General features: G+C 37.6%; 1 protein-coding gene across 3 annotated transcripts in view; it reads right to left on the bottom strand.

Annotated features, from left to right (window-relative positions):
* LOC124162929 (teneurin-a) overlaps nt 1-16,515 on the bottom strand; it is a 998,878-nt gene that overhangs the window by 980,597 nt on the left and 1,766 nt on the right. The window lies entirely within an intron of this gene.

Genomic DNA, 16,515 nt, shown 5'->3' with positions numbered 1-16,515 from the left:
ATCATTCAATATTTCGAGGATACATAAAATAATTAATCAAAGGATGAGCGATATCGCTTACGGCATAGTTTCTCCAGAGGGTGGTGAGGAACGGTCACAATTACATCATCAATTTTGATGGAGGGGAATCATGAATGCGTAAAAAATGAACTGCAATGGATTAAGGGAAATAACGAGCTTTAATAACTTAACATTTTCATGAAAATGCGAAAAGACGGGATGAAAAATGAAAACAGGTAGGGTGTGAAAAACAACAAAAATAATAGCCTGATTGATAGAATTAAATTAATATGAAATACTTTCTGAAATATGAATTTATATGATTTTTAACAGCTATATATGTCACAAATAAAAATTTGGCTGTGAATTAATGACCATATTTTGAGCTTATCTCAGACTTTACGCAGGAGTCGGTACGAGTGCTGGGGATCGGGTTGGTGTGGTGGCTTAAGTGTTTGCTTCCCATCCCGTGGGCTCGGGTTCAAATCCCAGCGGTGGCAGAGCGTTTTCAGAGACTGCCCGATCCCTGCTTGAATGTTGTGTGGAGGACATTTCCAGCGCAACAGTCCGTCCGTCAGATGGGACGTTAAGCCGTGGTCCCCTTGGTGCCTTTCGTTAAGAGCAGGCTAATGCCGACGCCGGGTTTCTCTCCACCCACCCTTCCTTACCTACCCTTCTCTCATGGTGCAAGTGACCTAAGCTGTCTGTCGTCTCCTCCAAATACCATACATTCGGTACGATTGCTTAATAGAGTAGGTATATATTTTAGATATATTTTTTAGCATACAAATAAAATTATGTTCTAGTTACATCCTCCAGACAAGGAAAGATTTTCCTGTAGGACACTTCATCCTATGGGCGTAACAATTTCACTGTGGCACAGACAAAAAATCAGCTAACACATTTAATGCATGTAGCATTAAAGAAAAAATGGTAGGAAATTTGAGGTTGCAGTTAAAACAACAAAGTAGTCTAAGAAAGTTTTAGTGAAGCCATACCGGGATAAAAACGCTGAATTCTCTACATATTTTTACTTTATTTCAAAAATGGTAATTACTTTATTACGGCAACAAATTTATTCAGAATGAAGAGAGGTTGATTGAAATCGTAGACGGACTGAAATAAATGTTGTTGTTGGCCGCAGAATGGAACTATTTTCAAAACAAACTGAACATCTTGACAGCGTGGTTGTGTGATATTCCTAAATTATTTTTTTAATAAAAAATTCTGTTAACACAACATGAGCAGCTAAGAACTGACACTTCTGTTTGATGAATTCATTTATCGTATTCTTACGTAATTTAAAGGCAATACACCACGCAGGGTCCAAATTATTAGACAAAAATAGATAATTCATTATATATTCTTAAAATGAAGGAAAAACAGGAAGAGTATCGCAAAGATTGCAGGTCCCTAAAATTCTCTAAAAATTGACGAAGCATAAGCAATCTTTTTCGTTAAGAGAGTTCTCTCAAGGCTTCTAGATCGTAATAATCGATTAACCTAAGGGCCTGAAGGTAATGTAGCGTATATTGAATTTTTTTCTGCCGTGATTTGACTAGTGTGGTGGAAAGAGCTGTCTGCTTTTATTTTTAGTACCCCGAACCACTTCATTCTGTTATATTTATAAATCACTAGAAAGGTTTCGTTTCGAGCACGTGCATTCAAGTTTTTCAAGTGGTGAAATACGATATTACTCTTTTTTTCTAGTTTTGAAAAAATTATAATCTGTTCATACCATGCAGACGAAGTAAAAGGAAAAATCTTTGCTCTCACAAACTTTTCTAAAATAGTAACTTAAGGTAGGTAATCACTCATCGGCATATGCCACGACAGCATGCTTCAATTCGTAGAAGTATGCAACAATCACTTTACGAAACGTGTTCAGTCCCGTTTTGAGAATTTTTACAATTTTCCAACACGTTTCACGGCCTTACAACTTGTAATTACATAAAATATTTTTTTACGTAAACAGCAAGACCTACAAGAGGAAAAATGCGTATTAAAACCATTAATAGATGACAAAAAAACACATTCCATGAAGAGAAAATAGTATGTTAAATGCGGCTAACATTTCGCAAATATTTTCTCTTAAAGACTGCAACAAATCTTCGCAAGGCTTCAGCCAAATAAAAATTCACAACATTTCAACTAAGGCAGTTTAAGTGGTTATTGAAATCCAATGCTCTAAAAATTGATAAAGCAATGTAATAAGACACACCTAACGTATTCAGTGCGTCAGAGAGAGTTTAAGAACCCATTTCATTGAAATACACATTTCTCTTTAGCAGTAAAAGCCATATATGTGGTTAATGGTGGAAAAATTGCATGCAATATACTTGCATCAAATAAAACACAAAGTTACGGCAAAAAAACAAATTTATACAGAAAAAATTCAGACCTACAAATTGAATATACAAATAAAAATTCTTTTTAAACGCAAAAGTTAGTATTTTGAGCAACTCAATTTGCTACAAATACAAACTGGATTTAAATTTTAATTTGAAAAGCTTACATGTGCCTAAAATTCTAGATATCACTTCGACTTGGAAAATGGAACTATAAAATTTTTCCGATACGGTAGGCTCATCCTATTTGTGATAAATTTTAATTGAAATCTACTTAAGACATAAGGACTTATAAGACAGTACTAATGCCGTACTACTTAGTACCAACTTCTACATTCTTAAATTAACATATTTGAAATTATGTACGCACTTACCATTATTAAAAAAATATCTTATCATTACTAATCATACCCAATAACCATTTTGAAGACAAAGCACCATTCGAAAAAAATAAGTCGCAGAGCAATGCATTGTTCACCCTTACCAACATCTTACAGAGAAAAACGTGTACGTACTCGAATTTTTAGACAAAACTGAAAGTGGAAAAAAAACGCACGAGTGGTTTTAACACAAGGACGATACAACATGGAACAATATAGCGAAAGACGCATCTCATGCAAACAGATACTACAGAGTGCACTCATTGCTGGCAGGCGCTAGGAGTGCGCATGGAGAGAGGTTTATCGGAGTCGCTGTTGTAAGGGTTCCGGCTTGATGCTTGAGGGGTATGCGATGAACCACTGATTGTTGCTCCTGTCTTGGAGAGGGGACAGGAAGCGGAGGAGGAAGTATAAGGTCGCAAGTCAGTCTATAGGAGGAGGAGGCGAGAGATAGCTCGCTGAAGACTCTAGAAGATACACGCGGAAGTGGTATGGGGCCTATAGGGCTGCCTTGCGGTACCCCTTCTCGAACTAGACAGGCAGAAGGGAGGTAGGGGAGGATCGCGCGGGGGGAAACTCTTCATCGATCCTGCTCCACTGGCTTCTGTTTCACCTCTCACGTACGTACATACATACTCCACATACTAACCGCGTTTTTGCCGCTCTGCGACGATCGTCGGAAGCGAGTCGACCTCCGCTAACTTGCCCGCATAACAGGGAGCTTAATGCCTCTTCAAACCAGGTTATATTGCCGGCGTCGCGCGAAAACGCTGAGGTCAATTTTTATCCCCAACGCACTCGGAATTCAGGGTGCGCAAAAGGGGATTACATGAAAACGGCGCCTTCTTGCCCGCAAAAAGCGATTTAGAGTTTTAATATGAAATGCTTACAAGGTGGAAGGTTTCGATTACTCGTAAACGGTGGAGTAACATTGGTTTTTATTTAGCGGATACTAGGACTTTCAACCTACTCCTATAGGTTACGGTTCTAACAAAGATAAATATGAAAAAAGAAATTACACTTGTGTCTCTGAATACTTAATGAATCGTCCATGCAGATAAATTTTAACTATTGGCCAAAGCTACCAATTGGTAATTACACGAAATTAATGTTACTTGACGATAAGGGAGCATACAAGCTACCTTGCAGTTAGAAGTGTTGTACTGTAAGCATCGAAAACCATTATAGCGATTAGCGCCTAATTCATGAGGATGGGAAACACTTGGCTCTTCATCATACAAATCCCATTTATTTCAGAAGTTAAGCCATAGAAATTTTCTGCCAGCAATGATGGCGTATTTTTCATTCAAGGCAAAACGATAAGAAAATTTCTCAAAATTTACGTATCTGCACACAATCTTGAAAATATATCATATTTACATGGTAATGGTAATTAATTAGCATGAAGGTATTCGTTATGAAGATAGCGTGATGCATAATTAGCTTGAACTTAATTAGTTAGTGCTCACAATTAATTAGCTTGAAGAAGTAGAAACATATGCTGTTCAAAGGCTGAATTCATCTCAAAAGTCATATGCATTAAATTGGCCGTGCGAGAAAAGTTAATCAAAACTGGGAACAATTTTCTTATGGAGCTCCTTATTGTTATTAATCATAGGCCAATGACAAAAGCAGGCACAAATCCTTTACGAAAAATAAATTTGACTTCTATTCTTTTGCTCAGCATTTCAAAAGAAATGAAGTAACCAAGAGGATCATCGTCGTAAACCAAGTTTATTTAAATTTTCCAATTACCCTAGTCCGTAGTAAGATTCCTGGGCTTTATCTAACGCAGTCATAAGATATCGTAAGCTATTAGAATTACTGCACGCAGTAATTCATCTAAAACAACGATACTATTTGCAAAAAGAAAATCAAAGCTCCGAAGTATACTTTGAACTAGAAAATTTAAGGAAATTAAATAGAAATTCTAGACTCCTAAAGGTAAAAAGAATAAAGGTCATATTCGGACCTCTAGAAGTTCTGACCTTTAATTTTCTATTACTTGCCAAGAGTGACAGAGCGTGATCATGGGAATGAGAGAAGTCACGGCACGGGCGTGATTTCCAACAAATACGGCACATTATGGCTCAGCGATCGTCCTCCGAGCGCCCGGAGGCAATCTTCTGCACGTGAAGGCTTAATTGATAAAAGGCTTTCTCTCTGAAAATCGGCGTCACATGGCTGTGGGCGGTGACTCGCAGAATTGAAATCGAGCACGCTCATAACTTCGTCGCTTTCCTCGAAGAGAGAAGAAATCTTCCATCAATCCAAGGGACCCAGACCAAAGTATGATCAAATTAAATCGATATCAACCCGTCACAAAATACCCGACCGAGGGATATAACAGCGTATTTCAGGGATATCTAGTATAGATATATGAATACTAGGCATATCTAGTATTCATATATCTATGTATTTAGATGCTCAGGCCTTAATAAAAACTACACACGTGAAATGAATGGAGAAAGCTGATATTTTGCGAAGGTTTATTGAAGAACATGAAGTAAAGATACTTTGCAGTTTTCCAAATAAATACTTATTTAAAAATTAGGCAACATGTTTCACTACAGTACAGCATCCTGATGATGCTGCAGTGCAGTGAAACATGTCGGTTAATTCACAAAATTAACGTTTACGTGAAAAAGTGGAAAATATCTTTACTTTACATCCTAAAACTATAGAGTCTTAAACCTGTTCTTAAATGAATGAAGCAAAAATGAAAGTGGTCATTCAAAAAGTTGCTTCCGGTTTATACACATTCGCAGAGCTTAGGTGGCTTGCGGGTTGCATACATAGGAATTTTGTCGTGAAATCGCAAATCTGCTATAAAATTCGTAAAATAAACGTAAATATATTGAAAAGTAGCGCGTCAGATTAAAGATGTCCCTGGAGTAGTGACCTTTTCAGGAGATACATCCCGATAGCTTGCCACGGGAAAAAAGTTTAAGGAAGGCTGAAACTCCCAAAGCTCCCTTTACCCCCGGCTTAATTCCCGGATACACTCTGAATTATATAATTTGAACCATAGACGTGGGGATTTTTTCACAAAGGATCATTTAGATCTAAGGAAAACCTAATATCAAAGAATACAAAAATAAAACTTCTCACTTTCCCATAAATTAAGCCGGTGTTTCACATTGCTTATGGGAAACCTCCAGAATGGCAGCTTTATAGCTACTGGAAATGATTGTATTCATTTAAACGAAAACGTCACTAGATAACGTCAATTGCATTCTCATATTACCCCTTTTCATCCGATTACTTTCCCAGTTATTCATGGTGGTGTAATGCTTATGAATTACCAGCAGCTAGGTTCTCAGTAATTATGCATTAATATTTTCTTCCATGTTTGGAGATGCCCTAAATTAAAATGTAACATAGGAAAATTACAAAAAAAAAGTAGACGAAAATTCATTTAAACGCCTCATACCCTTGTTACCCATGTGGATACAAACTTCCTCTGATCAATACATCTGATGAAGTTGCATGTCCCACCTGTATTGCTCAGCAAGAAAATTAAGAGCATGTAAATTAATAGCGCGCTATTCATCTAGATAGAATTAGGCGTACATGATTAATTAATATAAACTGTAAAAATTGGGATAGGGGAACATACTCGCTGAATACGGCAATAAAAGCTAGCTTCTATGGTATATTGTAGGGATACCTCAATCTGTAAACTGAGCGACCATTATCACAAAAAAAGGTGTACGGGAATTCTCTCCGTCAGAGGGAAGAAGAGTAATGAGTGAAATCCAGAGTAGATAGACCAAAGCAAAAAGTGAAGCATATTACTTTCTTCTCCCGTTTCCGTAAAAGAATTAAGAACTTGGAGTCGTCATCGCCAACGACGTTGGAGGTCCAATACTGGCGAAATAAAGGTTTATTTATTTTATATACGTCATCGAAATAGGCTTCCAGTTCTAAGCAGGAAAAGAATGTTATAAACTGTGTTATATGGAAATTTTCTGGTAAAAAGGAGAAGTGAGATGAAAAAAATATTCTTTACGTATAGAATGAGAAGGAAAAGGTCTCAACAGGAATTTAGGAGGGAATTTGTAAGGGGACACAGGCTGGTTGATTCATAAAATGATCCACGTAAACTTAAATAACCAGTATAATACCTTTAACAATAGTCACAACAAAATGAGAATAAGAAAGACGACAATACACCCACACGCTAGGGCTAAGTGAAAGTGAAACTCAACCGAAAGAACGAAATGCTTGCCAATAAAAAGGAAGGACTCAAAGATATTTCGAACAAAGAATAAAAGCGCCTGCCGCAGATCAGAATAACGAGCGATGGCGCAAAATTTTCGCAGTCAGAAAGGAATGTCCCCAGATAGATATCGTCCTAATATCACTAAAAGAGCTAGCCTTCGCTGAATGTTTTTAGCTGAAGCATTGCAGGAAAACTGCTGCAGAGAAATGAAACAAATTTTGCTCCTGGGGACGCTTCTATGATCATGTAAAATCGTTTCAGGCTTGATTTTGTGGAACATTGCTATATCCATAATGGAAACACAAATGGTTATTTCCACACTTAGTGCCATTTTCAAGGTGAAGCGACACTAAGACACCATGTTGAAACCATGGTCGGTCGTTGAGTGCTAAATTAAATAGTGTGGAAAATACCATTTGTGTTTTTATCATGGTTCTATGATCATGTATCTATTATCTATGGTTCATCATCGTTCTATGTCTGGTTCTATGGTCATCAAAATAAATCGAAGGAAGGGAAACTGACTGGGACATTTGATGAGAGGGAATGGAATTTTGAAAGTAGCTCTGGAGGGATTGGTGGAAGGGGTCAGAAGAAGGGGAAGGAGAAGGCTGAAGTTCATTGACAATATAAAAATTGGAAGATATGGAGACTTCAAGGAGACAGGAGAGAATGGAGACAGCATTGGCGCGGGGGACCTGCCGACGGGCAGAAAACCACAAGATGATGATGATGATGATCATGTTTACGGTCCAAAATTGAGGCGTACTCCGTCATGAGTCCCATGAAATAATAGTCTCAAAATAGGAGCCAATGATAGCAGATAAACAGCGTTAAATGCGACCGGCCCCCTATCTCACGCAGATCATTGTAAATTATTGCCGGAAACTCTTGCCCCGCGCGAGTAGTCTCCAACTACGAAAGAGAGAGACAATAAAAGCTGTGCTGATATTTCGCTGCTTAGTTGTGGCGAAACGACGACGGCAGGAGAGTGGCAGCGTTGGTGTTGCGCGGGTCAAATGCTGCCTCGCTGGGGTCGCATGAACGATCAAATTCTCCGTCGACGCCTAAAGGCTTAATCAGCAATGCGACCGATCCACTCTCCCACTGGAGGGAAAGTATAAATTAAAATACGCAGCATAAAATTGAGGAAGGGTGATTTTTTTTGCCATATTTCATGGTTTTCTTTCCCCGAAAAATGGGCTCGTTAACATTTTTGTTCAATTTTTGATTGCGACATGGCTTGTGGGATAAATAAACTGGTGCGTACTTTCCTGCCTCTTGATCCAATGTCTACTTTGTAACTTACCTGCATCGAAAAATCGACGGAGTATACAGTTACGCAGATAGTTTATGAAGTCAAGAGCACGCGTTGAGCGGGTTTCAACTTTTCCGTTTCCGGCCTCGCACGATTCGTCCATGTTCCCACTTATCTAAGTGTTTCCTTACCTAAATTTGCTGTTCTATTTGATAGAGTAAACAAACCAGAACTTAAATTGCGTCAATATAAAATCGACCGCAATTTTCACCATTTTTTTAAATTTTTAACTAATGAGAAAAAAGCAGAATTAAGAGATATTTTTGGTCAAAAATTACCTTTCCCTTCTATCAATGTAATTCTTCTAATGAATAGCCATTCTGTGTCGAACTCCATTTTAAGTGAACATTATTGCCTGACGTCAACGAAAACGATCATCCATATTCGGATGAAAGCCGAATGTTATCAAATGATAAATATGATGTCAAAAGATAAAACCTGATTCGCTGTACCTATATAAATGGAAGATTACCCTATATACCATCCATCCATCCAGATATTCATCTCTGAATACCCTTTTCTAGCAATGAAATTTCCCAAAAATAAATTTCCCGGGCCAAACATTTTTGATATCTGCAATCATGCTCAAATGTAACAGAGCGCGGACCGAGAAATTTTCGGTGGTTAGTTCCAGAGTTGTCACGGTGCAGGAACGCGCCCGAACGTCGTTCCGCCACTGGTTAACAAAAGACATAAGAATCAAATACCACTTTTAACACTTTTGTTTCCATAAAATTACAAATATATACATTCGTAACCAGAGCAAATTTTTTAAATAAAATGTTAATAATAACTTGTAATAAAAAAACAAACAGAGTAATATTTCACAACTAAAAATAAGTAAGGGAAGTGCGTTCCGGCACTGATAATTTTGCCATGACGTCACTGGTTAATGCATGGTTGCTGGACGGGGAGAGTTGAAGCAGGTTGTGTTTGGGTGAGACATTATTGGGTGTGGCGAGGGGGGGAGGGGGATTGGGGGTGGTGGCGTGGAGAAAGGGGTAGAATACCAGTCGGTTGGAGGGGAACCACTTGTTACAGCGACCCTGGCCGTCTGGCTGTCTCACTCACTCGTAAAACACGTGCTAATCTTTTATTCCCCGGCAATAAAGCCTCGATGCATAAAGCCGAGGGATAGAAATTACTTGAGCAAGTCATTATGGATTTAATGGCGGGGAGCCATTTCAATTATTTCGATCCAATTACAGCCTGGCGAATGTGCGCTTGCGTTTCGGGGGATGAGGGACGTTAAATAAAAATGGAAACAAATAAAAAAAAAGAGGAACAATGCGCAGACACGCAATAAACCGCACGTTGGATTTTTCTTCCGTGCCAAAATCCGGTGAACGACTTTAGTTCATTGACGTCGGAGCGCTTTCACATATTTCGGAGTAGCATTAAAAAAACCGTTGCCATTGATGATGGTCGCTTCGGCACCTTCAATTCAGAATAAACTCAAAGGAAATGGATCTAAATGTTCTTCAGAATGAAATGAAATTCAGTTTCTTGCACCAGAGACTCTCATGACTGGAATTACATAATTAAAAGAGATTATTTCTCTAACCTTAGGCTTGAAACAATAAAATTAATATTAAGGCTGCATTCACATCATATGATAAGGATGATACTAGAAATTCTTCCATTCCTTTTCAATGACCGTTTCGATATCTAAGGTATTCCATTTCACATATCAAGCTCATCAATTTACTAACTAAAAAATCATGGCATCTAGAGGCATATACAGATGAACATGGTAATTGAACTCGAACATATCGCTCAATCAAAGACGTATCAATATTAATTATATCGTATAAGTGAATAAAATACTTATATCAAGATAATTGTTAAATAATATGGTAAAGCAAGTAAGATAAAATACAAATTATTGAAAATACGTATTAAAAATTAAAGAGGGCGTATAGTCATCACTCGGATTTCAAACTAATATATGGGCCAGTATATCATCAAATATTTCAGACAAAATCTGAAATACGTAATTTATAAGATAAGACAGGGGGTTTAAAAAAGGACGCAGTACTGTAACAGTGCGATAAAAATATATTTGGACAGTGCGGAGTGTGTGAAGAGCTTAGCATATCATCGCATAGACAATATCACCGTCATGTGACCACGAGTACCCATAATTTTATCTCGACGCACTCAAGACATTTGACAGCAATTGACAAGCAATGGAATTCATCTGATCAATGGCCCTGCCGTACGCTCGCAACTGCAAATTGGGGAGCATGCTGAGGAATGGGAGATGAGGAAGCAAAGGGTAACAATTTCACGTTCCAATCACCGGCAATACGTCAACATCTCCGAATCAACGCTTACGTTCCACCACTGAAATGGGCGAATTGGCATGTCGGCGTAACATTGGAATCCATACTGCACCAGACGTACATTATTTCCTATCTGATCCTTCTCTTCGACTGTATACGAGGGAGTTCTAAGGGAAGGAAAACAGACCGCCATTTGATACCCAGAGTTGTGGCAAGCATCTTATCGCCTTCAAGGAATGCATAGCAAAATCTACGCCATTGAGCTAAAGCTTGATGGAAAATTTACTAATACTAAGGATTATTTGATGCATGTTGAAATGATTATTTATCAAATCTATTCTCTATCTTATACCTTTTTCAAGGGTTTACAGCATCATAGAATCATTGGAAACTTATACTGACGGAAAAATGTAAAAAGGGAAGTGAAGTTTAGTAAACTAGGTCTCTAATGTGATACCACTCTTTCAAATACAAACGAATATAAATGGTCGTATTATCGAAACGTGATCGAGTTATTCTGACGTAATCGAATTCTGTTCCAACTCCGATTTAAGGCATAGATTCCCTCGAAAAATTCCTCTAATATACTATTATTATTTTTGAAGGTGGTAGATAACTTCATATATTAGTTGTATGCATTGAGTGTCTAGCTGTATGCATTTCAGGGAAATATTAATGACTTTATGAATTTGAAAGGTGTGATGCGATAATGGCTGATGTGAAAGAATGACCGATTTCAAGGTACTCACTCACTGAATATTTCAGGTTACTTCGAATAGGTTAGGATAGAGCTAACAGAACAGACTTAGGCACCAGACCTGAATTTCCAAATTTTATGCTAAGGGCACCAGTTCATTTCCCAGGGCCAACTCACTCTTCGAATTATTTTTGTTTGCGCCTTTCCGAAGACTTTACCCAGATATTGGGCCCACTAGGCTACAAGGCTCCGATTTGAAGGAAAAAGGCATCAACTTTCACCATGTTAACAGCAGCAGTTCTTTCAAAGTGCTTACTAGATTATCTAGATAAGACGACAGGATTCTCCTATGCATTGATAAATGTAAAGGGGTTATTCTACTGACTCCAATATTTGGAGCTCTTGGAGGACTCTAAACGTTTACATAAATATATTTATTGCAATCACATGACACAAACTTAAGAGAGCAGAATAGATTACATAGTATGCATTTTTTTCCTCACAGTGAAAGGTTTCGAGTCAAGGAAACATTAAAACTAACCTATGGCTCACAAATGGCCATGCATTGACACAGCCGTGAAGTGTGTTTTGAGCTATGGATCAGTGAACATAAAGAAACAATATATATTCCTTCATTGTGGACATAATTTGTGATAACTGAGACACATATAAAGGCATGATAGTTGTAAAAAATACTTCATTTACCGGAGACTTCGCTTCCAAAAGGTTAAATGTGAAGTGGTAATACGCGCAGCCAGGCATTACTATGGTGGACTGGTTACCTACACTCAAAATGTGTTGAATACTCACGCATAGCAGAACTATATAATTATTATAACTTTAAATTTTGTGAATGTAATACCAATCGTTATACTCAGCATTGATTATAACCAAAATGGCTTAACTTACAATGAATTCTACTTCATTGGTGACGGCCTCCGAATTCCATCTGAATTTTTGCTATATTTAAATTTTGTGACAATGGATTCAGTGGTTTTAACTACCCGATTTCGAACAAAATGGATATCAGACCCTGTTCTCAGCACACAACTTTTCTACAAACGGGAAATTTGATTCCGGTATAAAGTTATTTTTCGGCCCACTCCAGCGCACATGCTCCAATGCAGCTCCATTTCATTTTCATGCCTCATGCAGGTGGATTGGGAGCAAACGCTAACTTCGATTCGTTTATTTTACTCCTCGGGGTGAATATAGGGGGAGGAATGCTCGGAGGAAGTAAGAATTGAATCTTTGAATTATTTCACGACAGACGGCGCGCGCACTGCGGCCACGAGCCAATAAATTCGCGGCAGGGCGAACTTTGCATACACAAAACATCCACGTGCTTGCGAAGCGGAGAAACACGAGTCGCCCTCAGTGCCCCTCGCTGAGTTGCACCCACCAATTTGCTTCGAAGCAAGCGATTGGATTCTGATTTGCCTGCGGGTTGCGCTTCTTGGACCACTAGACTCCACAAGGGCGGAAGAAAAAGCCCCCATCGTTCAGAAAATACTAGGGGGCGAATGAATTTATAAATATATCTGGATATGGGGCGTTATTGAGTAAAGTTAGCAATAAAAATCACAAAAAATATAAGAGCACTCGGGAAAGAGCATATTTAATATTTTTGTGCTTCTCCATTTTTTTAAAATTAGCTAATAAAAATTACCAGCAGCCTTTTACCTCAATGTACAAAGTCCCCAGTCCATTTTTTTTGGAACATTCACAGCTAAAACTTCTTTCTGATATCGAAATACTTCAGGTGCATTCAAGTGAAAAGAAGCATTATGTTGACGATGAAATAACGATAAAAACATTAAAACTTACCATTTGCGTATATTATATACGAGGCCAGAAATATAAAGGGATATTTTATGCCACAACTAGCAAACAAAGCATCCGCTTTGGGTAACAAAAGTGAGCTTATTATAATAATGAACTCTACAATGGATGATCTCCAATTTGTAAGAAACTTTCGGGGGGTGGAGGGGAGGGTCTGAAACTAGCTATTTGCCTGGCACGTGGCTGTTTGAAAAGTATTTTCTCTCATGACAATGGTTCTCTGACGATGGTTTGCTAGTGCCGAGTTCTCTCGCCGTGAAAATGAAAGAGGAAAACAGGTGTGGGGAAAACAGGACCGTCGAAAGCGAATGGTTTTGCGCTCGGACAGCGAAACTCGAGCCCTTCCTCCCTTCGGACATTCGTGGACCCCTGGAGGCCATTTGCAATCACAGTCAGGAACGACCCTTGTTACGCAATTAGCTCCCTGTCCTGCCCTGTAATCTGCTGGACTCGACGGTACATTCGTGGACAGAACGTGGAAGACAAAGCCGAACTTCAACACTGACTCGCTGATGGGGAAACGCGCTGTTGGGTTTTCAGAGGAATTCTCCTTGGAGGCGACCTGTTGGGTAGAGAGAGAATTTGCCGCTTTGTAATGAATCAAAGCACATCCCGGACTGTCCCACGAATGGAGCCAAGATGGAGATTACACTGATGTGGATTGACGCCGCTGATAGTGTTGGCGTGGTTGAGAAACTGACTCTTAGTAATATATAAAACAAAATATTGACGAATGTAGAATAATGTGCGTCGTGAGATCCTAAGGCACTCAGGTCAATAAGGTGCAATTTATTTACTATATTCTGTTATATGAAATGAAAGAATAAAACATGCGAAAATTTTACTGTGCATAGAAACTAGTTACCTCATCTAATAGATTTAATGAGTTGCAAATTGCATTTCATTATTAATTAAATTATGATTACTGTTAAAAAATACAAACCTAAACTAACGTGTTGGAGAATTTTGTATATTTATCCAAACACTTAATCGTAAGAAGCATTTTATCTTAACTAACTGTAAGTTCTTCGAAATGAAAAGGCATTTTACACTTCTATTACATATTTTAAACAACGAATAAAACCTGTAGGTTTTTTTTCCAATAAAATATACCAATGGAACTTGTTTTAAGCCAAACTCACGGTGAATTCACTTCGGAATAGCAATTACTTATTTTTTATTATAATATTTTTTATTTTGATTAATTGCTGAAAAACTGACCATAAATGACAATTAAATCAGGTATCTGTTTCACTCATTACGGGATTGACTGGACCAACACATAACATTGGTGTAGATAATAATTTTTCTTGCCTTCAGAAATAATTATTTAGCCAATTTCAGCAAACATACTTTGTATTATTTACGAACTTATCGCTGAATATTAGTACTACTAGGGAATAATTATGAGTACCTCTCAAAGGCTGACTAGCACAGTGGAACTGTATTTAAATGCTGAAATTGAGGTGATTTAGCTGTAGATACAACGTTTCAAATCATGATCTGCTATATAAAACAAAGACAAAAATTCAGCTTTTGCTTAAGAGAATTGTAATGAAATCAGTTTATGGCATGCATCTGTTTTGTGAAACTTCATTCCAAATGTTACGTAATAGTATGTTCGTGGGATTCGATTAGAAATAATTATATTCACGCCTGATGAGAAATCCAGGATGCCAGTGTAACCACAACTTTCAGGCACCCGTTTTGCTTAATATGTTTTTAATCGATTGATACAAAATATGAAGTAATTTTTTAAATATAAAGTTTATATTCGTAAAATGACAGCTCATTATCGAATTTTTCCGAACACCAGACTCCCATAAATATTGCATACAACATTCAGTTAATCGAATACCTCCCAATTGAATAAAGCATAGAGAGTACATTAGTATGCGCGAAATGATTGAGATGGGTGTTATGATTGAAGCAATATTAACCTTTTGTTTCAAATAACTATTGTCAAATGTACCAACTCATACACTATTTCTCAGTGGGTCTCCACTCCAAAAAAAAAAGTATCTTATATGTTCTGAAGCGAGGCTAATCATTTGCTTCCATTCCATTCACAAGAAGATCTGGCAACACTGCAACGCCAGCAGGAACAGTCAACAGGTATGAAAGAGTGATGCCAGCCGAATAAACAGTCGAAGGGGAATTAGCTCAACACACTCTCCGCACCAAGTGAGTGCGATGTGCCGCTTAGTAATAGCGGAGAAACCATAAGCCATATAAATGCAGTCCCAAAAATATGTTATGAGAAAAAATAAGCAAACATAATCAAATAGTATTCATTTTTATCACGTTTTCTTGCTGCGTCGAATAATAAATTTTCCCATTCACCATTTTCATAAACAAAATTCCTAAATCTATCATGAGGAAAGAAACTCCTGTGATTTTGTTACCAACGACGAAAAAATAATGTAGTCAAACAGTTGAACAAACACTGACATTAAAACTATTAATTAACAATGTCAATCCACGCCCCTGATGTTCGCAATGATAGGATTTGAACGGAGCGATTGGACATTTTTACTTCTTACGATTTAAGTTGCCGTCGTTATCTTTACTCTATTTAACATGTCACATTTTATGAAAATCAAAGAGATGGAATTCGACTGTGCAAAATTTAAATTCTCTAAATAAGCAAGTAAAAACGAGTGTGCATCCGCAAATATTCTTAATAGAAATTTAGAAAGAAAAAAAATATATTGAAAGAGTATATGAATGAATATTTATTGAACAAAAAACCAGCATAGATCCTCAGTAGTACCCGTGGACTACGTGTAAACTGTTATTTGGAACACGACATAAATTATTCATAAAGGTGATGGCGTTCATCAAATTTATTTTTCCATAAATTGTTAATAGATTATTTTCATTATTAATAATATTTTTTTATTTTTAAATATCTAAAATATAAATTCATGATAAAGTCAAATTATAATTAGCATGTGAAGGCGATTTTAGCTGTTATACTCTACATTAATTCTTAAGGAAACATATCAAATAATTACTTTCACACACTTTCACAAATTACATCAATAAAAACATTGCCTTCAAATTACATCCCTACCAGTCAACTCGTTCATATACGTGGAGCTCCAAAACGATTTATCCGCAAAAAAACAAAAGCAATGGCAGAAACGATTCGAGCTTTTCAATGAACGTGGACATGCAACCTTTAAAACGAACAAAAAAAACTACCAATTTCTACCATACACGTTTATACACAACAGCATGCGGTGGCAGGCACATTGTCTCTAATGAGTAAAGCGCACGGAGTAAGTCGATCCTTCTTTTATTTTTTTGCGACGACTGCGCCGTTATTCTTTTTTTTCCCGCCACCCGCGCCCGTTTTGATCACCCAGACGCCCCGGAATGTGAGCAGTCCCGGGATAAGCACACACAATGAAACGA

Source organism: Ischnura elegans, chromosome 7 (assembly GCF_921293095.1).
Source record: "Ischnura elegans chromosome 7, ioIscEleg1.1, whole genome shotgun sequence".
NCBI classification, from domain to species: domain Eukaryota; kingdom Metazoa; phylum Arthropoda; class Insecta; order Odonata; family Coenagrionidae; genus Ischnura; species Ischnura elegans.
The sequence above is the reverse complement of the archived record's forward strand: the minus strand, read 5'-3'. Positions and strand labels throughout refer to the sequence as shown.